General features: G+C 39.6%; 1 protein-coding gene across 2 annotated transcripts in view; it reads left to right on the top strand.

Annotated features, from left to right (window-relative positions):
• The window catches only part of TENM4 (teneurin transmembrane protein 4), a 2958785-nt gene that overhangs the window by 1578243 nt on the left and 1354359 nt on the right, over positions 1-26183 (top strand). For both annotated transcript variants that reach the window (XM_078058602.1, XM_078058603.1), the window contains one exon: positions 22933-23010. The gene's annotated coding sequence lies outside the window, so the exon portion shown is untranslated. The remainder of the gene's footprint in view (positions 1-22932; positions 23011-26183) is intronic.

The following is a 26183-nucleotide window of genomic DNA, read 5'->3' as shown; positions in this document are numbered from 1 at the left end:
GGGCACAGATGCTTTGTGCCACCCCCGAGCAGATTCTTAATCTACCTGTCAGGGCAGTGATGCTGTGGTTATTGTCCAGTGGGTGGAGGCCATAGTAGATCACTTGTGGCACTTGAGTTGTCCAGAGTGGGAACAATGGTCTTGTCTCTCTCCGTGATAAAGATTAGACTGTCAAGTGGTTAACGATAATGTGGGAGTCTGAGACAACTGCAGTATTGAAGTGCCACATGCAGAAACCTGTGGAGAGGGAAAATTATAAGAAGGTTGTGGAACTCCTGAAGCATTCCCTTTGGATGCTGTAATATGGGACCTGCATTGACCAAATGAGTTACCAGAAAAGGAAAGAGAGAACCTAATAATTATTGAACACCTACTATGTGCAGGAGGCTTTCATCCATTATCCCATTTACTTCTCACACTGATTTTGCAAGGAAAATATTGCCATAATAATAAGCACTTTATCCACATTATCTTACTTGGTGTTCAAGCAGTATTACATTATACTATTACACCTCATTTTATAAATTTCTGTCTGATATTTGCATTTCAACATGTATCAAACTCATAAGAACTTTCTAAGGGTTAGTTTTCTTACTAGACCTTACAGGAGATCCATATTTTACTCATAATCACATTCCCCAGGACCAAATATGCTCACTCAGTTTAAATTAAATTGAATTTTTCTAGACCAAATTGCCCCAATAGAGGGTCAGGAAAGTGTACTCTTTATTTTTACATTCTTGGTGCCCTATAGAGTGTTTTTGCATTACTGATGAGTTATATATGGTTATTGGAAGAATACATGGGTGGATGGATGAATGAGATAGTCCAGGAAAGAGATTAGCATGTTTCCTGCACTGGATTTGAAAGTGAAAAAGAGGATAGGAGGTAAAAAAAAAAAAAAAAAAAAAAAAAAAAAAAATGCTATAATGGGAAAGGATCTTAAAAGTCAATGTCTAAGTGAAACACTTGAAGAAGGTTGTTTTTGCCATTATCTACAATTTAGATCAGAACATGGAGGTTGGGACGTGATGTATGACATCCTGACACAAGGTGCTATGGTGCATCTTTTCATTTTTAGGGTTACTTGTGGTCACTTTATTTCTACCATAGCACTGATAACCTCTTCCATGCAGTCTGTATCTTTTGGATCCAAATCAATTTGATCAAAATGGTGACGTGAAGATGATATGACTTGAGTTGTTCCCTCAAGCAGCTTGCTGACTGATAGGTAGTCAATATATTACCTTCATGAACAGTGGCCACCCAAGATAAAAAGAGAAGAAATGCACTGAGATGGGCTACAGGTACTCACAGAAGAGAGAAGGTAAGACAATTGCACACTGGAGTTAGCGTTTGAGTCCAGGCTGCCCGAATGAGTGCACAGAATGAGCGCAGGTGGAGTCACAGGGAAGAATAGCTTGAAGAATACCCTCCAAATCAGAAATGAATTTTATCCTCAATGTAAAGATAATGAAACTGAGGTTGAGAAAGGTGGAGGAAATTGGACGAGTGGTGTGGCCCGAATTCAAACCTAAGTTCTCTAATGCCAAAACCCAAGGTCTTAACCATCTGGCCAGTCCCCTTCATGAATGGAGAAGAGAAGACAATGGGGAAGAAATGGAGTAATAGTAGTAATACCAGTAGAAGATAGTTACATAGCCACATGCTCCTCTAAGCATTTTACACACAGTAACTCGCTTGGTCTTCACAAACAGTCCTCTTTTACAGGTGAGTAAACTAAAGCCCGGACAGGTTGGGTCCCTTGCCCAAAGTCACATCTCTGGTAATAATTTGAATCCAAGCCATTTGGTTCCAGCATGTGTTTAGAAGAAGCAGTTGCAGAAAGGTAGAATAGAAATGGAAAAAAGACAGTCTCTTCAACAAATGGTGTTGGGAAAATTGGACAGCCACATGCAGAAGAATGAAACTGGACCATTTCCTTACACCACACACAAAAATAGACTCCAAATGGTTGAAAGACCTCAATGTGAGACAGGAGTCCATCAAAATCCTAAAGGAGAACACAGGCAGCAACCTCTTCGACCTCAGCCGCAGCAACTTCTTCCTAGAAACATCGCCAAAGGCAAGGGAAGCAAGGGCAAAAATGAACTATTGGGACTTCATCAAGATAAAAAGCTTTTGCAAAGCAAAGGAAACAGTCAACAAAACCAAAAGACAACTGACAGAATGGGAGAAGATATTTGCAAATGACATATCAGATAAAGGGCTAGTATCCAAAATCTATAAAGAACTCATCAAACTCAACACCCAAAGAACAAAGAATCCAATCAAGAAATGGGCAGAAGACATGAACAGACATTTTTCCAAAGAAGACATCCAAACGGCCAACAGACACATGAAAAAGTGTTCAATATCGCTCGGCATCAGGGAAATCCAAATCAAAACCTCAATGAGATACCACCTCACACCAGTCAGAATGGCTAAAATTAACAAGTCAGGAAATGACAGATGTTGGCGGGGATGCGGAGAAAGGGGAACCCTCCTACACTGTTGGTGGGAATGCAAGCTGGTGCAGCCACTCTGGAAAACAGTATGGAGGTTCCTCAAAAAGTTGAAAATAGAGCTACCATATGATCCAGCAATTGCACTACTGGGTATTTACCCCAAAGATACAAAAGTAGGGACCTGAAAGGGTACGTGCACCCCGATGTTTATAGCAGCAATGTCCACAATAGCCAAACTGTGGAATGAGCCAAGATGTACATCAACAGATGAATGGATAAAGAAGATGTAGTATATATATACAATGGAATATTATGCAGCCATCAAAAGGAATGAGATCTTGCCATTTGCAACGACGTGGATGGAACTGGAGGGTATTATGCTGAGCGAAATAAGTCAAACAGAGAAAGACATGTATCATATGACCTCACTGATATGAGGAATTCTTAATCTCAGGAAACAACCTGAGGGTTGCTGGAGTGGGGGGTGGGGTGGGAGGGATGGGGTGACTGGGTGATGGACACTGGGGAGGGTATGTGTTCTGGTAAGCGCTGTGAATTGTGCAAGACTGTTGAATCTCAGATCTGTACCTCTGAAACAAATAATGCAATATATGTTAAGAAAGAAAAAAAGAAGAAGAATGTAGCAGGAGGGGAAGAATGAAGGGGGGGAAATCGGAGGGGGAGAAGAACCATGAGAGACGATGGGCTCTGAAAAACAAACTGAGGGTTCTAGAGGGGAGGGGGGTGGGAGGATGGGTTAGCCTGGTGATGGGTATTGAGGAGGGCACGTTCTGCATGGAGCACTGGGTGTTATGCACAAACAATGAATCATGGAACACTATATCTAAAACTAATGATGTAATGTATGGGGATTAACATAACAATAAAAAATTTAAAAAAAAATAAAAAAATAAAAAAAAGAAAGGGGGAATAGAGATGAAGAGGGATTAGTATCTTCTAGATGCACCAAAGTCTTCCAGGAATGATTACCTCAGAACTGGAGCCAAAGTTCTAACCTCCTTTCTATTAAGGGTCTCTCTTGGGTCAGAAATAGGATCCTCCCTTCCTCATTTCTCTCACTCTTAAAATAGGAAAAAATAAATAACACTAACTAAAAAATAAAACTGTCATTAGCATCCTTATAACTTGAATTCAAAACAAAAATTAAAAAGCAGCTGAAAGGACTCCTTTGAAACGAAAAGGAAACTATTTTAGATCACAAAAAAGTATGCTAATTAAAAATGACTGATATGTTATCTTGTTAGTGACTCATGTTACCTTGTTACAGTTTCATTCATTTCTTGTTGACTAATGAGCTCATTGAAATAAAGAGAGAGATTTAGATTGAACTTTAATTTTCTTTAGGGTTTCACATATGTTTACATTTCATTTTAGTTGTTAAACAACCCCTATAGTTTACTTCTATTTTCTGTTTAATTTGAAACTAAAAAGACAAAGAGAAGAAGAAGTTGCAGTCTAGCTGAGATACAAGCCTTGTTTGTTGGTGTGTGTTGATGGTTTAAAATAATGGAAATTCCCTTCCCTTAATAATAAACAAACTATCATCAAAGAAACAGAAACATTATTGGCCAAGTATGGTCACTGATAGATGGTGGGGAAAAGTCCTCAGTACAAACAACTTTTTAACTTTTTTTTTTTAATATGAAAATAAGACTGGAGTTAAAATGTTGGTCTTTGTTCTGCCTTTGTCCCTTTTTAACCATTTGTACGTGGCCATGAGATGGCATCTCTGAGCCTCCACGGGCTCCTTTGTTATGTGGAACATAGGGGTGCTATGTCCACAAGGGATGATGTGGAAGAGTGCTCTAAGATATATGATGTTATAGAAATGCATGGCCTTTTTAGTATTATTTCTAATTTTGGATCTTTTCATCCATGGGAAAACAGGCAGTCACAAGCTATTAAGGAAGCCCTGCCTCCAGATCCCCATCCACATTAATGTGACACTGTAGTGGAAAGAACAGGAAGTATAAAACTGGCTCACTGACTTCTTTCTTTAAAAATCTTTGTGTGTGCGTGCGTGTGTGTGTGTGTGTGTGTGTGTGAACAGTCTTGCTGGAGGTTTATCAATTTTGTGAACGTTTGCAAGGACCTAAATTTTGGCTTAATTTATGTTACCATTTTTAAAAAATTCATTGATTTCTGCTGTTTATTTTTTTCTTCTGCACATTTTGGGTCTCATCTCAGCAATGTCTGTACACTGGATGGGACAAGACTCTAACATCCCCTGCCCTAGGCAACCACTGATATTTCTAGTTAGTTCTCAGCCTAACAGCAGCTCTGCATTGCTAGGCTCATCATATGCTCCTTCTGATCATGCACAGCCTCACACATGATAACAGTCCTGTACTTGTGTGATTCACCCCCTGCACAGTTCATTCATCCTCTCAAATACCTACTCAAATTCAGCAGCAGCTCCAAATCTGGTCTTCGCCCCCTTAGCCAGGCTGTCTTTGGGTTCCACCTTGCTGTGCTGCAATCCAGAAAAGGCACCTAGGCAGAAAGGTGGAGCACCTCTTTGGCTCATCTCTCAAAGTCCACAGTCTCACATTGCCTATTGTCCAGTGTCTGAAAACAGTGCTCTTGCATATTCTGTCCAGTTTTATAGTTTTTATTTTTCAGTGGGAGGACAAGTTTAGTGCCAGTTAGTCTGTCATGGTTAGAAGCAGAAGGAACACCGTGTTTCTAAGAAGTGGGAAACTTGGGGTCTAGTTATGGATCGCTTCCAATCTGTATTCCATCTTCATTAGTTTATCTGCCTAATTGGTATCAGCAACTACATTTAATTTACCCACAGGGTCTTGGTGAAGACCAATTTAGATAATGGTTGTGGAAGTGTTTTGCACACTAAAATATGTGTTATGTAAAAGTCATGTGACATAGGGGTGTCTGGGTGGTTCAGTCAGTTAAGTGTCTTCCTTCAGCTCAGGGACCCCTGCTTTGGGGGGTCCCTGATCAGTGGGGAGTCTGCTTCTCCCTCTGCCCTTCACCCCACTCGTGCTCTCTCTCTCACTCTTTCTCTCTCAAATAAATAAATAAAATCTTTTAAAAAATCACGTGACATTAAGCATGAATATTTTTCATTAAGCACACAGATGCTTAAAAGGATGAGTCAATGTACAAGATGAAACAAGTGTTTTCTGGCATCTCAGAAATGGAGAAGGAGCAGGGGAATAGCGTTTATAATTAATTACTATGTGCCACATGCTATAGTTGTGGCTTTGTTTATTTGAGCAACCTTATAATACACATATTAATTCTATTCCCATTTTACAGATGAGGAAGCAGAGGCTCAGAGGGGTAATCACTTGCACAGCCAACAAATGATAGATTCAAAACCTGATCCATAGATTGCAAAGCCTGTGCTTTGGACTTGTTTTTCAAAGATTTCTTTCTCACACTGAAGGGCTTTGTATAAACATCTAGACCAGATTGCTGAACCGCTGAGATTTGCCAACTGAAGAATGAAACATAGCCCATTATGGTGTCCTGTTTTCTTCTCAGTGCTGTATTTTTTTTTTTTTTTTTTTTTTTTTTTTTTTTGCCTTGGTGGAAGTTTATTGTGTAAATGGTTCTGAGGAGTGTGAGAATTATTAGTGATAGCCACATCCCCAAATGTCAGAGGCACTCATTTGTGTATGTGTGTGTATGATAATGAGTACGTATGTGTTTCTGGAATTGCTTCTTAGTTAATCCCCTTCTTTTTTACACCAGAAATCTGGCTTTACATAAAACTATTAAATGTAGTGTAAACATTACTAAATTGGGATGTTAACATTTAAAAATTGTCCCATGCCTTTTTAATGTGTTTTGCTGTTTTCCCTGCCTAATTATCATTCTTCTCAATATTTATATGTTAACATGACCTTTTTTCTGATTGAATAACTTCAACTGGGTCTCAAGTGCTCACAATATCTTACTTTTAAAATTAAATTATGTTCCAAAATGATGAACGAATCCTATCACAAGAAGAAGCAGGGTGGTGGAAAGGGTATGACATCTGTCAGAACCTCAGAATCATTGTTTTTACAAGTAAGACACAGAGAACCTAAGAAGAAAGTCAGCATGGACAGTATTTGAATTGTTACCATGTAGGCACTGTGTTGGGAATGATTTCATATACATCACCTCATTTAACATCCACAAAAATCCAGCAGGGAAGAAATTGCTATTGCTCTCGACAGTAATTGACTCAGAGGGGAAACAAGCTCGCACAGCTCAGCATGGAGGTAGAGAAGGGATGTGCCTCCCACCTTTTTCTGATACACAAGCCCAAGCTTGCTTTTGTGTGTGTGTGTGTGTGTGTGTGTGTGTGTGTGTGTCTATGCTATACAAATGGCATTCAATGTCTTTTTTAAGAGTGGAAACTTTTTTTAAAAAATATTTATTTAAGAGAGCCAGAGAGAAAGAACAGGTGGGGGGAGGGGCAGAGGAAGAGGGAGAGAAAGAATCCCAAGCAGGCTCTGTGCCCAATGCAGAGCCGGGCAAGGGGCTCGATCTCACACCCCTGAGATCATGACCTGAGCTGAAATCAAGAGTCAGGTGCTTAACTGACTGAGCCAACTCGGTGCCCCTAAGAGTGGAAACTTTTTGATTTTGAGAACTCTAATGTAGAAAACAGCATCCTTGGTGACTGTGGGGCAGTCTCCTATCCCTTCCAGTTTGGGTTCTCCCTCTCCAGCCCTCCCATCCACTCCATTGCCCACCCCTAAGTTACTCACTTTAATTCTCAAAATGGCAATTTCAAACTTCCAATCTTACTTCCAAAAAATAAAAATTTACTCTAATGTAAGTAATTAATGGTCTGTGTTTCAAACTCTAATTATGATTCACCAGGGAGAGTTTAGAAATAACTCGAACAGAGGGGCATCTTTAGGAATAGTGTCCAGTCTCTCATGGTGACTACTTTTCGTTCATGCAGTATGTTTGCCAAACCATCCTTATGCCACTTTAAAGTTAATTATATGTGATATATAATGTGAGATGGACAGTTCTTTATCATTTTGGCCTCAGATTCAACAAACATTTATTAAATGCCAGTTATGTGCTAAACACAATGCCATTTGCTTCCTTGTTCCTTATGTTATGCAAATTTCTGAGGAGATTGGTGTTACATAGTGAAGGTCATCCAGGTTTTAGAGTTAAGACAATCTGTTCTGCCCATCTAGGCTCTACTACTTGCTAACTGTGAGGCTTGCCGTATTAAATATAGAAATAGTGATACCTATCTCAGGAATGTGTAATGGAGTATTTAGTGACATCACATCTTTTGGTATCAACAAAAATCTTAAAATTCCTGATGAGGGCTATTTTTCTAGTAGGTCACAGGTGCATTTCAGGGGCACGCAGTCTTTGGCTTTTCTTATTAAGTTATGTTGGGGTATAATCACATTACTCAGGGTGTCTTTCACTTTGTCTCATTCACTGTGACCATGCTTCATTGACTCATTGTCTTTACTTCTGTCCTCTATAAAAATCTGCATTCCAAATTTGGGCTTTTTCTTAGAATACCTGCCCCATTTTTTTAATGGCTACAAACAAATCCCTGATACCTCTTCTCTAGACTTACTGCTTCTAACCTCCTAAATTCTGTTTATTAACTCATCCTGAGGTTCTTTCATGAACTTTCTGACACTGAGCTAGCCACCATCTTATTTATCAGCTATTATCTTCAAATAGAGAAGCGATCTCTGGACTCCTCATTTGCCGGGCAGAACAGACATTCTCAAGAAAATCATTTACAGACATGTTTTATTTGAAATGATCATTTACTAAACCTTTCTAGAGGCAAAGAAGGAGCTGGTTCCTGACCCTCTTGTGACTTAAGACCTTTGAAGGCAGAAGTGAAGAACTTGTTACCACCTAAATTGAGTTAGGCATGCAAGAGTATTTATCTTCCTCGCTTCTCACAGCTAAGTTGAAAAGTAGATAATGTTTCTCCTATTTTATTGCTGAATGTGAAAATGCCCTGGCAGTGGCTCATTTGTGTTACTTCTCTCTCCAAAAGTGAAGTAAATTAAAGGGGAAAGAGTCATGAAGAAGCTGAAAGCTTTGCCACAGATTACCCAAACCTAGAGCAAAGAGTAAACATCAGAGACACTCCAAATCAAAGTTGTTTTGCCAAGCCTGTCAATAGTATTTTTAGTGTGACTTAACAAGCATGTGGCACCACAGAGCCTTTCAAACACTAAGCCATTATTAATGCCCACTCCCGAAAAAAGGAGAACAAAACAAAAAGGAAGAGTTCCTATTCTGTAACAGCCCGTAGTTCCATCAGAACTAGCCTACAAAGCTAGTCTGGGAACTCAAAACACTGTTAATTAGCTCCGGTAAAAGTGATGTTGCTTGTAATCAAAACCATTGCAAGCCTTACAGAGTTAATGTTCAGATGACAGCTTCATATATATATATATATATATATATATATATATATATATGGCAAATTATCATTTCAAATAAAATGTGTATATAAATATGTATGTACATATATACATATACATACATATATATACTATATATATATATTTTTTTGTCCCCTACTAAGACTTCTCAAGAGGGGAAGAAGGAAAGCATTAATATTTATTGAGTTCCTATTGTATGCCATGCGCTCTTCTAGCACATTTGTATGTATTAGCTATTGATCTTTGCATGTGTTATCTTCCTGTTTTTAAACTGAGGAAACTGTGTCTTTCAGAGGTTAAATAACTGATTCGAAGTCCCAAAGTCTCATAGAAAGCACATAATGTAATGGTCAAGCAAGCGAGCTCTAGAGATGGAAAGGACTGGGTTTGAAAGTGTAAACTCCCTCTGAGCTGTGTAACAGAGAAGTTCTGAAACCCCTTGAACCTATGACCTACATCTTCAGCTGCAAAGTAGGGATAATGACAGGGTAGTGGTGAAGATTAAATGAAATAATCTGCATAGATTCATCTGACACTTTCCCTGGTACATCATAAGTGTTGGGTAAATGTTAACTAGTAAGTTAGCAGGGAGTGGTGGTGGTAATCATGTCAAAACTGGCATTTGTTTCGGATTGATTCTCAAGTTCAAAGTCGTTTATCACATCACACAGTCTTCTAGAACAATCTTTTCTCATCTTGGGAACTCTTTCTTGCATATATTAGTTAACTTAAAAGAAGTAACTTCAGTCATCAGTACTCTGAAATTGGCTTAGAAAGATGACAGCCTCATATGAAACCTATTAAATCCTTGGTTAGTACATTGTTTCCTTTCCTAATTTCTCCCCTCTCTTGGTAAGTCTTTCTGTAGGTTGAATTGTTTCATTCCCTCAAATGTAATCTATGCCATTCTATCTGAGTGGAAACCCAATACAGTAACTATCAATTAGACACAGGGAAAAGAGACTGGTTCTTGAATTATCTGGAGGCACAATCCCACCATGATGGCAGAGGAAGGTGTACCAAAGAAAGCTCATTAGCTCCAATTAACAGAAGAGGCTACTCTTCCACCTTTGGGAGATATAAGGATTGGTGTTAGAGAAAGTCACACAGTTTACTTCTGCAAAGGAAAGGACTGGTAGTCATGACACAGCAGGGCATTTTTTATTTCTTATTTTCTGTATGTAGTTCGTTCTCACTATGAAATCTCCGGTGTGAAATGGCAAAAGTATGAAGCCAAAAAGCTGAGGTCTTAATTGGCTTAAAAGAGGGTATGCTTTGGAGTCATGAGACTTGAAACTGATGTCTGGATCTAGAAATTTACTAGTAGTATCACTTTACGCAAATCAGTTTTTCCTCACTACCTTTGGTTTTCTGTAAAATGGAGGAAAAGAGTAATAAAATGTAAAAAATAATCCCTGTTCATTTTACCTCTCAGAAGTGTTGGAAATATCCCAAGAGATGATGGGCATGAAAATGTTTTATGCTGATTTAGTCAATGGGCATGAAAATGTTTTATGCTGATTTAGTCAATCAGCAAATATTTATTGAGTACCTATGTGTCAGATATAGTTAAGCTCTAAAATAGTATACAAAAAGAATTATTTTTGTTGTGGTTGTGGTATTAGCCATGCATTGTTTCACAGTCACCAGAGAATAACCGTTGAATATTCATTCTGGCACTGAAGTCCTATTTCTAGCTTATCTTCACATTTTGGGAAGAACATTAAGCCACGCGCCATCCCCTGAACATCCAAGTCCACTTATATCCAAGCCGCTGTTTCTCTTTGAATGCTTTTCCCTCACCATCCAAATCATGCTCATGGCTCAGATACTTCTGAGATTAAACCCAGATGAACTTAGCCCTAAAGCCATCTTCTTTTTTATAACATATGCCTTTTCTTTGGGGGCGCTTCTCAAATTTTAATGTGCATACAAATCACCTGGGGATCTTGTAAAATGCAGATTCTGGGAGTCTGCATTTCTAGCAGTCTTTCAGGTGATGCTGGTGCTGCCAGTCTGTGGATCACACTTTCAGCAGTAAGATCTTAGAATGCTAATTCTGGGCTTAGATTATTCATTGCCAATAATGCACAACTATATTTTCTTAAATTAAAATTTACTGGTAAACTCCCTCTGCAAATACTCATGTAAAAGGAAGTGCCTGGTGGTTTTCATGAAGTAAGAGATAGGTGAGCTTAGGTAAGTCACATTGCATCCCTGGGTCTAGTTTTCTCATCTATAAAACAAGCACCTGACCAATCCCTGCCTCACCTCCCCCTCAGTGTCCCTGTGAGTGCCTTCAGTGCACTGCCATAATTATTTTCCTTTCACTGATTTTACACTTCCTTTTATTTTTAAGCCTCTTTGAAAGCTCTTTCTATGGGGATTATCATAGAACTAAAAACAATGTCAAGAGGCAATTGGTGGGAGGTGCCTGAGTGGCTCAGTCCTTTAAGCATCTGCCTTCAGCTCAGGTCATGATCCCAGGGTCCTGGGATCGAGGCCCGCATCGGGCTCCCTGCTCCATGGGAAGCCTGCTTCTCCCTCTCCCACTCCCTCTGCTTGTGTTCCCTCTCTCGCTCTCTCTGTGTCAAATAAATAAAATCTTAAAAAAAAAAAAAAAAAAGAGGCAATTGGTGTTTTTGGTTGTCAGAGTCTCTGCTAAATTAAGGTTAAATATTCTAAAATCAGGGCCTTCCAAAGGAAATCAATACTCCTAAGTGCCACCAATTATTATCATCTCTTCCTCAAGTGCCATGCTTATGATGCATTTCTGTCTACCTTTCATAAATTTGCATCTTCTCTCTTCCTCATGGCAGAGTAACAAAAGCACAGATTTTGAAGTCAGACATTTGACTGAATGTAGGCATTATGATTCCAAGAGAGTTAGCCTTCCTGAGACAAAATTTCCTCATCTGGTAATCTGTGAAATGGAGTTAACAATAACAACAATAATAATAAGAGGAAGAGGAGAAAGAAGAACAAGAATAAGATGGATAAAAACTGTCTAAGTTTTATGACAGTCAAATTCAACCAGAAAAAGTGTTTGGCTTGTAGGTGGGGCTTTGTGAATGTGAATTCCTCCCACAGCCTGTCCTTAGCCATCCTTTCTCTTTCTGTTTCTTGTCCTCTTTTCCAAACTTATTATTTTCCATTGGGCTTCTTTTACCCTATATCATCCAAAAATATGCATGTGAATAAATGAATGAATAGGTAAAAGAATGAACTAACAATATGAGTTATAAGGGTAGTACTTAGCATTTTTATTTTGACATTCTATCTTTTCAGATCTCTGAAGCATTTTCTTTCTTTCTTTCTTTTTTTGCTTATAACATCCTTTAAGACATTATTTTTAACCTTTCTTATAGGACACTTTTGCCTTTACCTATGGTTCTTGTGGTTTTATGCCTTATCAATAGAGAACTTCCCAAGGGGACAGACTAGTTCTTAGTCATCTGCAATGTGGAAATGTTGGGGTTCAGAGCCAACAGCCAAGAAAGGATTCTTGGGACACCCTAGTGCAAAAAGGTGGTTTTACTAAAGCACGGGGACAGGACGTATGGGCAGAAAGAGGTGCCCTGGGGGTTAGGAACCACATAAGTGTCTAAGGAATTTGGAAGGAAGGTTTCCTGGACCTCGAGGGGGCTAGCTATTGTTAGGAAAATGTGATTTATTACTGTCTAGTACAACATTAGTCATGAGACCCTTCAGATGTATATCAATGGGTCACATGCTTGGAGGATGATTGTTAACATATATCTTGGATTGGGAGGTAGAGATAAAGGAAGTTTCCAAAGGAATTTTTATATGTTAAAGTAAACTTACAGGATCCTGGGGTTGGGGGAGGGATCTGGCTAAGATTGCCTTTTGCCCTTAGCAAAAAGTGTCAACATGGAGGCAGCTGAGTCCCCAGAGGAAGGTCACTCTGCCTGTTTCAAGGACTTGTCAGTGGGCTGTAGGCAGTAAGGAAATTTAATGTTTTCCTTTTGCCTTTGTTCCCCACGTTAATCTCTTCCTCAGCTGCGTCAAGCACAGTGCTTGGCACACACAGTTCCCTCAATAATGTTTTGTTGAACGAACGTGTGTGAAGGGGAAAAAAGAAAGGAAATGAAAATGAGTTTACTTTCTAGATTGAAAGTGGCTTTTCTTACGCAGTGCCTGGCACAGACTAGGTGTTCAAAACATATTCATCAGAGATGTATAATTGCCAATTTAAGTCTTGGGTAGATACCCAAATGCCAGGCAGGTGATATAGTGTTTGATTTGGGAACTCGCAATGACAAACACAGAGAGTAACTGGGAAAAATGTAGAAAGAGAAACCATCTTTTTTCGGGTCAAAGATGTCAAGCTTTCATGTCATTGTCCGCCCTGCCTCTGCAGGCTGATGGTTGCCAGGCAACCGTGTGCCCAGCCTTCGCATTCACGGAGTTTTCCATTGATAATTGCTAATGTGAACAAGTGCTGGCTTGCACTTTACACCTGCCTGGCTTGTAAGTCTACCTTAATTGGATGTGCCAAGATTGAGGAAAAAGTAATCTGCCCTTTCAAGACAACTGACAGGGAGATGAAGTGTTGTTTGGGCCTTTATTGTTACAATTTTGCTGACAAAATTACTATGAACTGTCTTCTCTGGATGCATAGCCTGCCTTTGTTGACAGAACCCTAGTGTTTATCTTCTAGGGGTGGTATATTAAGTCAGGGGAAACTTTGATGAAATGTTTGGAGCACTTTTGTTGGAAATTCACTTTTTTTTTTTTTTCCAGGTGCTGTGGGGAGAGAGGTGGCATTGGGGAGAAACTTGAGGGTATGAGGAATTAGAAAGGGGTAAAAAGGAACCAATTACCTACTATGGGCAAGACATTGTGTCGGCCTTTCTAATGCACATGGTCTTAATCTTCCCCATCCCTACAACGCAGGTGTTAAAATCTCAGGGCTACACTTAAGAAAACTGGCTCTAAAGGTGAATCCCTCTGTTTGAAGTCTCAGATTGAAATCCAGACATGTTGTCAGGATTCACAGTCAGGTCTTCTTGAGGATAAAATCTGCTCCTTTATCTATTCTTGTCTCTCAGTGGTAATTTGGACAAGTCACTTCCTTCCTAACTGTAATTTTTCCTCTCTGTTCCCATTTTTGCTTTGTGAAATCTCCCCAAAGCAGTCCACTCCATCCTGCACCAACAACCCTGTTAATATTTAAACATATTTACCTCTGTTTAGAAAAGATTGACTGAGAGCCTACCAGGTTTTAGGGACAGTGTTAGGTACTAAAGACACAGATGAATAATTTGAGTTATTTTATAGGAGCTTACCATCTAAGACTCTAGATTCTAGGACAGGCCATGAAGGAACAGATGCATTCAATTAGAGAGAGTTGGCTAAAAAGAAAGAAGTCTGCGTGTGTACTCTTGAGTACAGAGAAGAATTGTACTAGGGAACAGGGCCAGCAAAAACCCAGAAGAGTGAAATAGTATGCCTGGGGTGAAGAACTATGGACCATTTAGTATTTCAAGAGGAAGAGGTAATTCTAGAGCGATTGGAGAAGCTGACAGTGGAGAAGGGGCTTGTGAGGGAGTGCAGTCATAAACTCAGAGATATGAGATTGGTCTTCTCCTTTGCTGTGGGGAATCTCCAGTGGCACATTTTATTTCCAGGATCAGCAAAATTTTTCTGAAAAAAGGCCAGAGAGTAAATATTTTAGACTTTGTAGACCACAAATGGTCTCTGCCACATGTTCTTCTCCCTCTTCTTCTTTTTCACAATCTTTTAATAATCTAAAAAAAAAAAAAAAACACTTCTTCATTTGTAGGTGTAAAAACACAGGCTGCAGGCCACATTTTGCCCAAGGCTGTAGTTTACTGAATCCTGCTTTATGGCTCAGTCTCCAGTCTCTCACAGTCATTGGTCACCAATCTTTGATTTCTCAATTTTCCTCTTGAAATTTAATGCTTAGTTAAGATCAATATATATTATCTCATTTAATCTGCATAACAATCTAAATTATAAAAGCTTAATGATTTTTTTAAAAAATTAATTAAACCCTGAAGACAAGCAGGAACACTTCATAATCCTTCATTGCCCATCCACCATTAGAGATTTGCTAAATTTTTAAAAGGTAAAATGTTTGGACTTCTATTGTGGGCATAATTTAGCCCTGCAGGACTTAAATTCTGTTTGCATAAGAGCTACCAAACAGGGTTGTATACCCTAACCATGTATACTGTACTTTGTGTGTAAAATAAGGATTTTTCAAAGTTAGTTTTGGCAATATGAAATTTTTCACTTATATGCTGACTTTAGAAGGAAATTTTCCCCCAGTAAGGTGTGCACAATGTAGTGGGACAATTAGTTCCCCAGCCTAGATCTGGAATCTCTAAAAATGCAATTCAGATTTGTTTTAGAAATCAAGTCACATATTAAGCTGGTGATTGGTTAAAAAAAAAAAAAATCTAGCATGTTTTCACTTGTGCTATGGCCAAATCATACCTCTGCCATTCTCTACAAACAAGATTATATTGTTATTACTTATCCCTGTTCAGTTTCATTGCCTTAATTTTAACTCCATGCCCAAACTGTTTAGGTTATCTTGAATCTTTGTTTAACCATCCACCACATTATCTGCCCTTCCTAATTTCATAGCAACTTAGGGTTGGAGGGTCATTGAAGTTCTTCTATAGGTTGAGGTTTGGGCCCTGTCATTTAGCTACCCCACTGTGTGTGCATTTCCAGTGGAGGGGGAATGGAGAAGGAAATCAATACTTCCCACTGCATTATTGAACAGCTCTAATTGCTTAAAAAATGGGGTAAATGGAGGGAGCAAACACACGTTGACTCTCAGCAGTCTGTGTCTATAATCTTATCTTATTCTCCAAACAACCAAGTGAATTAAGGATTCTTATATTGGCTATACAGATGAGAAAACTGAGGATTTGAGAATGTGCTTTTATTTGTTGCCCTAGCTGGTAAGAATGCAGATAAAATTCAACGCCTCTCTGACTTTTAAGTCCAGTGATGGTTCCCTGTTTCCACAGGTGCCTCATTATCGCTAAAGATCTTTTCTAATGTTGGACCAAACTTCCTTTCTTATATCCTATATTCTCTGTGCCCTCCGGAACAATGCAGAATAAATTAGTTCCCTCTTCCCCTGCCTTTGGTTGTTAGAGAGCATTATTCATAGTCAGGATAATGCAGCAGCTGACAAACTCTCAGGAGGAAGAAGAAGTAGACCTGGGAGGTAAGCACAGCATGAGGCTATGGACACAAGTTTTGACACAAGACAAATTTGGGTTTGAATCCTGGCTCTTATACGTAGTTTGTGACCATGGTCAAGTCATATCAGTTCTCTGACCCTTATTTTATTCAGTGTAAAATGAACAGTATAAAAAAAATGTCTAAAAGAGCCCTACCTCCTAGTGGTGTTGTGAGGATCACCCAGGTGGTGCTGCCAAGCTTGGCACGGTGACTCGTAGAGTGAGTGCTGCCTCATCAGTAGCTTTCATGTCATTCCAGAGTATTCTGGGTTTGTGTTGTTTTTTTTTTTATAATAAACAATGCATTCATTTGTCTGTCTCTGACAAGGTGACACTCATTATTTAACTTGTAACTGTCTTTTTCTTTGTTACTGAGGAAGGCATTGAATTACAATAGTTCATTCACACTTTCAGACTTCCTAAGTGCCAGAGGATGACTAACATCACATATGTTACTTCATTTCATCCTCAGAATATCCTTGGAAGGTAAATGCTACTATTATCATCCCCATTTTACAGATGGGTAAAATGAATCTCAGAAAGGTTATGCAATTTGCCCAGGGTCAAATGGGTAGTAGTAGTAGAGGTGGGATTCAAACCAGGGCAGGCTGGCTCCAGCAATCCTGCTCTTAACCTCTGTGCTCACCTGCCTCAGAGCAGCCTAGGGCCATAGGAGCAGAGACTTCATCCTGCTCTCATTCCAAATGCTACTCAGCATCATTTCCTCTTGTTATTATTATTATTATTTTTAATCTCTCCCCAAGTCCCCAATACTTTGTGTTTTCCATGACTTGTCCTATTTCCCTCAAGAATGCAAAATTAAGGGGCCTGGGTGGCTCAGTCATTAAGCGTCTGCCTTCGGCTCATGTCATGATCCCAGGGTCCTGGGATCAAGCCCCGCATTGGGCTCCCTGCTCGGCGGGAAGCCTGCTTCTCCCTCTCCCACTCCACCTGCTTGTGCTCCCGCTCTCGCTGTGTCTCTCTCTGTCAAATAAATAAAATCCTTAAAAGAATGCAAAATTAATTCTCACTAATGTGAACAGTTTATCTTCTTTGAGCCTGTTTCCCCATCTATCAAATGGGGATAGAGATACATATTCAACAACTCTTTTGTGAATACTAAATGTAGTAATTCAAACCAAGTGTCCAGATCAGTGTCTGGCACACCTGAATAAGTTCCCTTTGCTCACTGCCTACAGCATTCGCATTGAAAGAGATGATTGGGCAGGATAATTAATTCATTTGCTTGCTCTGCAACGACTTATAAACTGCCTACTAGACGTAGGGCTTGGTTTCTGCATTTGATGAATCAGAAAAAGTTATGCTATGACATCTTATAAACTGTAAGAAGAAAATAGATGGTCTGGTGGGAACCTAGAAGGTCAGGTAGGGCTTCCCAGACTGAGAGGAATTTGATCTGGGTATTGAAGAATGATTAGAATGATGTTATTCAGACAGCAAGGGGAGAAAGAAGACCTTCTAGACATAATCAACTGGGACTAGTAGTAGAAAAAAGTGTGAAGAATGCAAATATTGGCTTGTTTACCCAGTTTCTTGGTCTGCCATTCCTAGGAAATTGTACCTCCCATTGCTTCCCTTTTCCTGCTAATTTTTATGTAACATACAAACAATATAATAAAAATAAAGAAGTTAACATACTGCACCGATTTAATGCATGGAATGCTTTCGTTTTTCTGTAGTGTTTTCTAGTCATTATCAGTGAGATTCTATCAAATTTTATCTTTTTACTAACCACTCACTATTGTTACAAATGCATTGTTTCTATCTTTGATATTTACCATTACTGGTTTCCTTTCAATGACTATTATTTTATATATTGTGTTTTATATTTTTAAACTTTGAAAAATTCCAAAGATAACTATCCTGAGAGACATTATCATAAAGTGGCCAAGCGTGTAGACTTTGAACATAATGCCCGGGTGCAAACTGGGGTGCCACGAGTATTCTTTTTTTACCCTGAGTAATTTATTGAAACTCTGCTTTAGTTTTGTTACCATTGTTATTATGTTGTTGTTTTCTCTCTAAATGAGGATTAACAATAACTACTTCATATTTATTTTCACAAGAAGCACTGAGTCCAGTGTCAAGTGATTAGTGATGGCTATGATTATTAATATATAATGCCTATCTATTTTTACATAAATATATGTGAAGACATTTGATTGATTTTATTCTTAGACAGGAACAAAAGCACACCTTTCATTCTTTACTCCAGCCCTATTATTGTCTATCTTTCAATAAGAATCTTACAAGATTGCAGCATTAGCAGATGTAGTCTGTGCATTCATTCGTTCATTTTGCTGAATGCCTGCTTTGTCCCGAACAGTGTCCTAGGCTCCTATGAAGCTCATGATCTAGATGGGAAGTAGACACATAAGCATATGATGACAATGCAATGTCATAATGACTTGTCTCCCAACGAGGGCTGCACAAGGCGCTGTGGGACTCAGAACTCAACACTTCATGGTGGCCCCCTGGGCCCCTGAGTGATGTGGCCCAGCCTCTTGCACAAATCCCTACCCCGTCTCCACCCCTCTTGCTTCATTCTCCCCCACGTGCATGCTTTCTTCTGGTTCCCATGCCCTTGTTTTGTCTCAGGATCTGTGTGCATGCTCCTCCTCTGCCAGAAACCCCTTTCTCTTCACATGTTTCCTCTTTCTCATTGTCATCTCAGCTGAAATGTCATTTCCTCAGAGAGCCCCAAGCCATCTATTGGCCTGTTGCCCTCCTTTTCTTTTTTTCTTTTCTTTTTTTTTTTCTATCCTAGCATCTTCATCATTTTCTTCTTAGGACATATCAAGTGTGTAATTGTATACCACCCCCTCAGGCTGTGAGCTTCATGCAGAGACCACATTTGTGTTCATGCCTGTTCACACAACACCCAGTAGAGTAGAACATAGAAGGGGCTCCAAAAAATATATGTTCAACAGATCACAATCAGGGAAGCATTGAATCTCACAAGAGGAGTAAAAGTTCACCAGGGGTACAAGGAGAAATCATCACTGGTTAAATGTCAAGATTTGGAGGCAAGCACACAAATTTAGGATCCATTCAGATTTGTCCTCAAATCCCGTCTTGCTGCATACCACCCAGATGAACTTGGGCAAATCATCTCAATTTTATGGCCCATCTCACCTTCATCTGTGAAGTGGAGATAATAACACCAAGTTGTGAGGTTGTTGTGAAGGGTCAACCTAAGGTTTCCAAAGCACGTGGGTAGATCAACCGAGAACAGTACTGTGTGTGTCCTCAGATGTGATAAGGAGGATCATGAATTGTGTGGACTGAAAATATTCTGGCATAGTGAGTCCCCATGTCTCAGTCTGAGAGGGGAGAGACGGTCGTCTGACCTGAAGCACTCAGCTGCTGTGAGGAAAATTGAATTGTTGCAAAGTCTTTGGAAGTACAAAGTGCCTCCAGCAAGTTTCTGAAGGTCAAAGATTTATAGTTTGTTTTTCACAGCATCCAGAGGAGGTAAAGTAACGGTTCCTCCTTATCTCAGACACTCGTCTCAATACCGTACATGGGGTAGTTCATTTAATCCCAGCCATCTCTGGACTATGATTTCCCCGACTCTACAAATGAGGAAGCTGAGACACAGAGATGTTAAGAAACTTGCTCAAGATCATGGAGGTAGTAAGTGACAGAGCTGGACTTCCAGCCGAGTGGTGTGGCATCACCAGCGCACCGCCCTGCCTGTGCATGCCAGAAAGCCCTGCAGTATTTGAATTGTTACCTATATGAGTACAAATCCCTACTCCACCACTTATTGATTGTGCTGCCCAAGGCAAGGGTTTTAATTTCCCTGAGGCTCTGTTTCCTCACTTAGAAGATAGAGAGACGATGATACATAGTTTGAAGGAGGTGGTGAGACTTAAACAAACCAGCATATGTGGTCGGTAGTTGCCAGCATTGTGGCTGATGCTCCGTGAAAAGTGGCTAGCATGACTACTCACAGTCGTATTAAACTCTGCTCGTGGGTCTTGACGTAGCTGAGATTTTATAAGCCATGATGGCTGTTAATTGAGAAATATGCATCCATGACAGGTAATCAATACGCTCATTTGGCAGTCAGGTTCCAGATGAAATAAAGCTAAATGATGAAGCAATTAGAATATACAAACAAATCCCCCACAGAAGCCAAATAAACTTGACTGTTTTCTCCACCCTAATCATGCCACTGTGTTTGGAATGCATCTGGAAGGCACTTTCTTGGTAAATCTGGACCCAGCTAAATAAATAGAGCTTCTTTATTGGCTGTTTGCTTTACCTGCTTTCTCCTTGGAGCTCAGGTTCCCTCCACCCAAGGTAGACAGCACTTAGGCCTGACTCCCTAAGTGTGAAGGATGCGCTGCACACCTCACTGACAAACAGTGTCCTCTGAAATTCCTGGTTCTCAGACAGAATGACAATAGCTGGCGATTTTAATGGAGGAACAGTTCGGGAGGCAGGTTCTCAACAGTCTCTGGCAAATCTTTCTACAAAAATCCTTCTCTTTCATTGGAGTGTATGAATTACTAAACAACTAAGTGCCTGTCTTTGTGGTCACCCTCACACCAACCTGCAAATTTTTCATCCCATATTCACAACTGCAGTTTATTAACTTGAAAATGCATCATAACTGCTACATGCCAGTGAGCATAATAAATCATGACCTGAGCCAATGGTTTAGCTAAAACAATAAGCCATGATTTAAAAATAGAAGAAAAGGGGGTGCCTGGGTGGCTTAGTCGGTTAAGTGTCTGCCTTCAGCTCAGGTCATGATCCCAGGGTCCTGAGATTGAGTCCCACATCCGGCTCCCTGCTCAGCAGGAAGCCTTCCTCTCCCTCTGCCTCCGCCTGCCGCTCTGTCTCTCTCTCTCTCTGACAAATAAATAAATAAAATCTAATTTTAAAAAAATCCTAGATCCTCTACTTACTAGCCCTGTGTCTTTAGGCAAGTAATGTTAGTCCTTGTGCCTCTGTTTTCTCATCTTTCAAAAGAGGATAATTACAGTACCTGGCACTTGCTATGATGGGAAGGCCAAGTGAGATCATCATCATCATCTGACAATGCATTCCAGTTATTGTTATCATTACCACCCTAAATTTTAAGTCAAATATCAGAAATGAGACTAATTTGGGTCATTTAATTTTTCCATACAATACTTTCTGGTAGGCTTAGAATATTGCAAAGAACATGAGCTTTAGGGACATACAAACTTGGATTCAAATCTTGTCTCTACCACTTCTGTGTGACTTTGTGTAAGTGACCTAACCTCTTTGAATATCAGTATCCTCATTTGCAAGCACTTTAAAGAATATATATAAATATAAATGACTCCTCCCAGAAATTGGGAACTTCTAAGTTAAAGCAAGAAAACCTGTATGTTAGAATCCACAACTCTTAGGTACCCGTGAAGATCTTGATGCTAGAATGATCTGAAACTGCTTGCAAAGTAGCTAGTCAAGGGACCCGTAAACTGGAAAGGGCCTCTTGGTATCATCTTGCCTAATACATTTGTTTTGTGGAGGAGAAAGCCCCAAGGCTCAAGGAAGTTAAGTGACCCATCTGATATGACACAGCTAGGAAAAGGCTGAGCCCAAGAGGTGAGCCCAGTTATCTTAGAGCAATCAGTGTTCCACCCTAGTCTGTCAGAGGAGAACAAAGGAACAAAATAAACAAAACAGTGATTAAATTTAGATTAAAAATAAAGGTTTTTATTTTTACGAAAGAAAGGAAAGGAATGGGAGAGGGAAGGGGAAGAGAATAATGGCACTGAGCGCATGGCATCCATTGGGGTGTGTGATGGTCCAGTGGTGCAGGTTCTGGTGGAACCCACGGGATGAGGTGGTGAAGAGGGTGCATAGACGTGAGTGAGGTGGACTCAGGTCCCAGCTCTGCCTACGTAGGGCTGTGCACCAGCTCTGCCTCCGTAGGGCTGTGCAATCTGCAGAAAGGGACTTCACTGCTCTGTGCCCCAGTTTTATCATATCACACCCTCTAATCTGTTTGTTGTGAGGGCTAAAGAGATGTCTGATATAAAATTATTAGTACAGAGCTTAGCACATAGGAAACAGTCAATGCATTTAGCTGTTCTTATTATATGTGAAGTTGAATGTCATCTTTTTTTTTTTTTTTCAATTTTTAAAGCAGCTGTTTTGAAGGCATTGAGATATCCTGTTTGGTGTTTTGTTTTGTTTTGTTTTGTTTTAGTTAAATGCCATGGAGCTAACACTGAAAAGGTGTTAGAAGTAATTACAAGAGAAGCAAAGCTGGGGGAGGGGGCTGTAGAAGAAGTAAGCATTAATATGTATGCAGTACCTGCTACCTAAGGCATTGAAGAGAGAGCTTTCCTGTCTTCCACTTAATCCTTGGCACAGGGCTATGGGGTAGGTATTGTTGCCCTCATTTTATAGATGAGGAAAATAAAAGTCTGAGCAATTAAATTATTTGGCCGAGGCATTTCTGACACAAAAACCTCTTTCCTCTCCCTTCCAAGACATAGTCCCTGCCCACCTACATTCCCAGAAATCATTTAAAAAAAAGATCTAAGAAAACCATCTATCAATGGTTTTTTTGTTTTTGTTGTGTTTTTTGTTTTGTTTTATTTGTTTGTTTGTTTGTTTAGGGTTTTTAGGCAGCATATTCCTGCTAGCTGTCATGTATCATTTCCATGAAGAACTCTTGTTCATTTTCCCATCCCTTATTCCCATCTATAAACTGTGAATCACCAGATTTAAAAGTAAGCAGTCTCTGAGTTTACATGTTTTTCTGTGTTTTCTCATACCCAGGATAAACAGTATTGCTACTCACAAGAAAGCTTGAGTTACAGTCTTCTTCCTGGACACTGATGGGAATATCTAACTAAGGTAAAACAGTATATATTTTAATTAAAATTTATATATGACTAAATTTATTATTATTTGCTCAAGTGTTTGTGATTTGCAGAAACATGTCGTTGGACAAGGGCGGGGGAAGAGCAGTAACTGGGGTGTTATTTTCCTTTACTCTTTAGTTTGAGCAAAACCCTGTGGATTAGAAAGTGGCATTTTCAACAGACTTCTGTGAGTGTGGTCTATCACAGTTGGTAGAGGTGATTGGCACTAAATGTGTAGATCTTTTGGCTTGAATGGATTGGTTTTCTTCCTTGTATTTTTTGTTTTTGTTCTTGGGTTGTTGTTGTTGTTGTTGTTGTTGTTGTTTTTAGTCTTTGGAGAAGTCCAAAGGAGAGAACTTAGTCTTTATTTGTAATGCAAAGGGAAGGTCAAGCACTTCAAAAATTCTTGCAGATCACATTCCCTCTGTTTAAGTTGACTGAAATAGATTTCAATTAAAAATGAGAAGAACTATATTTAAGTAAGGTTAAGTAAATTGTTTGTGTAGGAGGAAAAACTTTTCCTCTACCCTCAGTTTAGTACCTGGGGTTTAGGGATTAAATTGACAAAAGACAGATTAATAGGAGAAAAATTTTATTTACATGTGCAAACCACATGCACATGGGCATACTCCATGATGACTTATTGAAAAGACTGGTTTATAGTTTGGGACTTGTATTATACCTAATTTAGTGTGGGAAAGAGAGCTGGAAGGAGAAGCTCCTATGGGAAGAACAAATCGGTTTCTGTAGGAAAGACAAATGGGTTTTTTGGGAGAACAAACAGAAGATAAGAAAGTTTGTGATAATACTTGTCTATACAGGAATGAGTGGTCTTTCCATCTTCTTTAGGGCCCTAAAACTCCCCAGGAGAGGGGATTTAACAGTAGATTTACTTTTGGTCTCTCTTTTGAGAGCTTACCCACCCTGAGGAGGGAGTTTATGACTGTCCTCACTTCTCAGAAATTTCTGCCTTTAGTCAAAAAAGGGAAGATCCAAGAAGGGCGGCTTTTTTTTTGCATCTGTTGAATCTCAGATGTCTTCAGCTTAAAATAATCTTTATGCCAACTCTGGGGTTCCAAATAGGTCCCCACATCGGCTATCAGAAGCTATACCTACATTTGTCTTTTTTGTGTGTTAACATTTCCCAGTCTATTATCTTTCTAGCTTGGCATAATCAGCATTTAGCAGTGTATGTGTGAAAATACAATATCATATTTTAGCAGAAACTCATAAGGATTATTGGATATTCTATGCTTTTTCATATTTTAGTCTTTGATTTCAACCATAGCTCATGTCTAGGAGAGAAAATTCCAAAGGAAATTGTGTGGCATGTCCCTGTGATGGTGACTCTTTCAGGGTGCCAAGAAGAGAGGGGTACTTAAGTTCCCTCAGCTGATAGGAAATTATTTTAAAAGTACCTGGAAGAGTAAGGAAATAGAGTAAACCCTCTGAGCAATAACATAGGCAGGCTTTATGAAGAGGAAGAATATTCAGCATATAATAGTGACCCAGATGTATAGCCCAGACTGTTTTCATCCCGCTGTACCTTTGTACCTGCCGAGAACCACCTCTGACTATAGCCAGTCTTCCACACTTGAACTCAGAGAGAGATGAGCCCTGCCCTCCATTCCAGTTATTACACATGCCTCTGCTTCTGTCTCGCAGCTTCTGTGCCATGCTGAAATGCACCACACCTCCATATTACCAATGTAGAAGGAACAGATTGAGTTGGTTTGTTACTACCCATTATAGGATATTCTAGTGGGAAGAGTCCTTGTGTGAAACATTCTGTAGTTCCCTGGACTCTCTTATGTCCACAACACAGCTCTTTGTCTATAGCTGTTGTACAAATATGTGGTCCAATGAATTGTGGTCAGGGTAACAAATCTATATGGCTTACACATGACAAAGTGAAAGAAATAGTCCTGGGCTTCTTTCCTGGGAAGGGGCTCTTGGAATATCAAGTATTTGTAGAAGAATTCCCATTTTGGGGGATGCTGGTTTTCTGGTCTGATCAGACTATTGGTCACTGATTCCCCATGCATTGCAATGTACCTTAGGAACATTAGCATAGCAGAATTTCCTTGGTTCTTATGTGGGGACATGACTGAAACCTGTTTGGACTAGTCTAATTCCAATTTCCTTTGAGTAGGAAAACAGAAACTTGGATCATGAAGAATAAAAGGCAAGCTACAACTCTATAAGGAGCAACATAAGGGACAGCCTAAGGAAAGGGAGTGGCACTTAAGAAAGAACCTCAAAGGGATGCTTGAGAGAAGGGTCCAGAGAGTGAGATGTAAATGACCCCAGGCTTTCCCATAGGTCTAGCTTTAAGAAGATATGCTGGGAATCTTCGAAAAAGCAAGGAAGGAACAATGGAATGTCCTTTTCTACAACTCAGAGGTCCAGAGTCTGAGAGTAGCCAGTAAAAGACAACTTTGATAAGACCCTTGATTTATCCACCCCAAAGGATTAAAGTGGCATCAGATAGGAGAGACCTGCGTAGAAACACAAGAGAGAAATGAGTCAGGGAATTAATGAGTTCCAAAAGGAAAGTTGCTGTAATCCCCTTCCCCTCCCTCAATCCAACCTTCTAATGACTTGGAGTAATCTAAGATTGCAAATACTGCTGTTTCTCCGCTTGTCTAAAGTATTCCTCTGTAAGAATCAAATAACAACAGATTTTTTTCTTTCATAGAAAAAAAAAGTAAATGGATAAGATTTTCTCATTTTACCCCTGTTTTCTTTTGAACCTTTGGGACCTGCTCTTATTGGGCCTTCCATGTGCACCTGCCAGTGACCGAATTAATGAAAAAGCTGTAAATGATGTTAGTGGAAATATTCAGAAATAGGTGATTGTGCTTAAGTCATGATGTATTTTTTATAGATTTGAATTACCTTGCTCTGGTTTTCTGTTGCATTTATACACAGCAATCTAGTCATATTTTCTGCTCATAAAAGTCATACCTACTTTAGATACTGGGATTAACTGTGTCTTTTGTACTATGGCTGTGTAATGATCATGGTGTTGTGTGATTTCCAGGTGCTCTGCCACCTGGACGATGTACAAAACCACTGTTCAGGATCATAGTTTCCATGTGTGAATGCAACACGTGGTTATAATATTTGTTATTATTGATCGTGTTTCCCAGAACCTCTTTCTAA

Source organism: Halichoerus grypus, chromosome 11, assembly GCF_964656455.1.
Source record: "Halichoerus grypus chromosome 11, mHalGry1.hap1.1, whole genome shotgun sequence".
NCBI classification, from domain to species: domain Eukaryota; kingdom Metazoa; phylum Chordata; class Mammalia; order Carnivora; family Phocidae; genus Halichoerus; species Halichoerus grypus.
The sequence above is the reverse complement of the archived record's forward strand: the minus strand, read 5'-3'. Positions and strand labels throughout refer to the sequence as shown.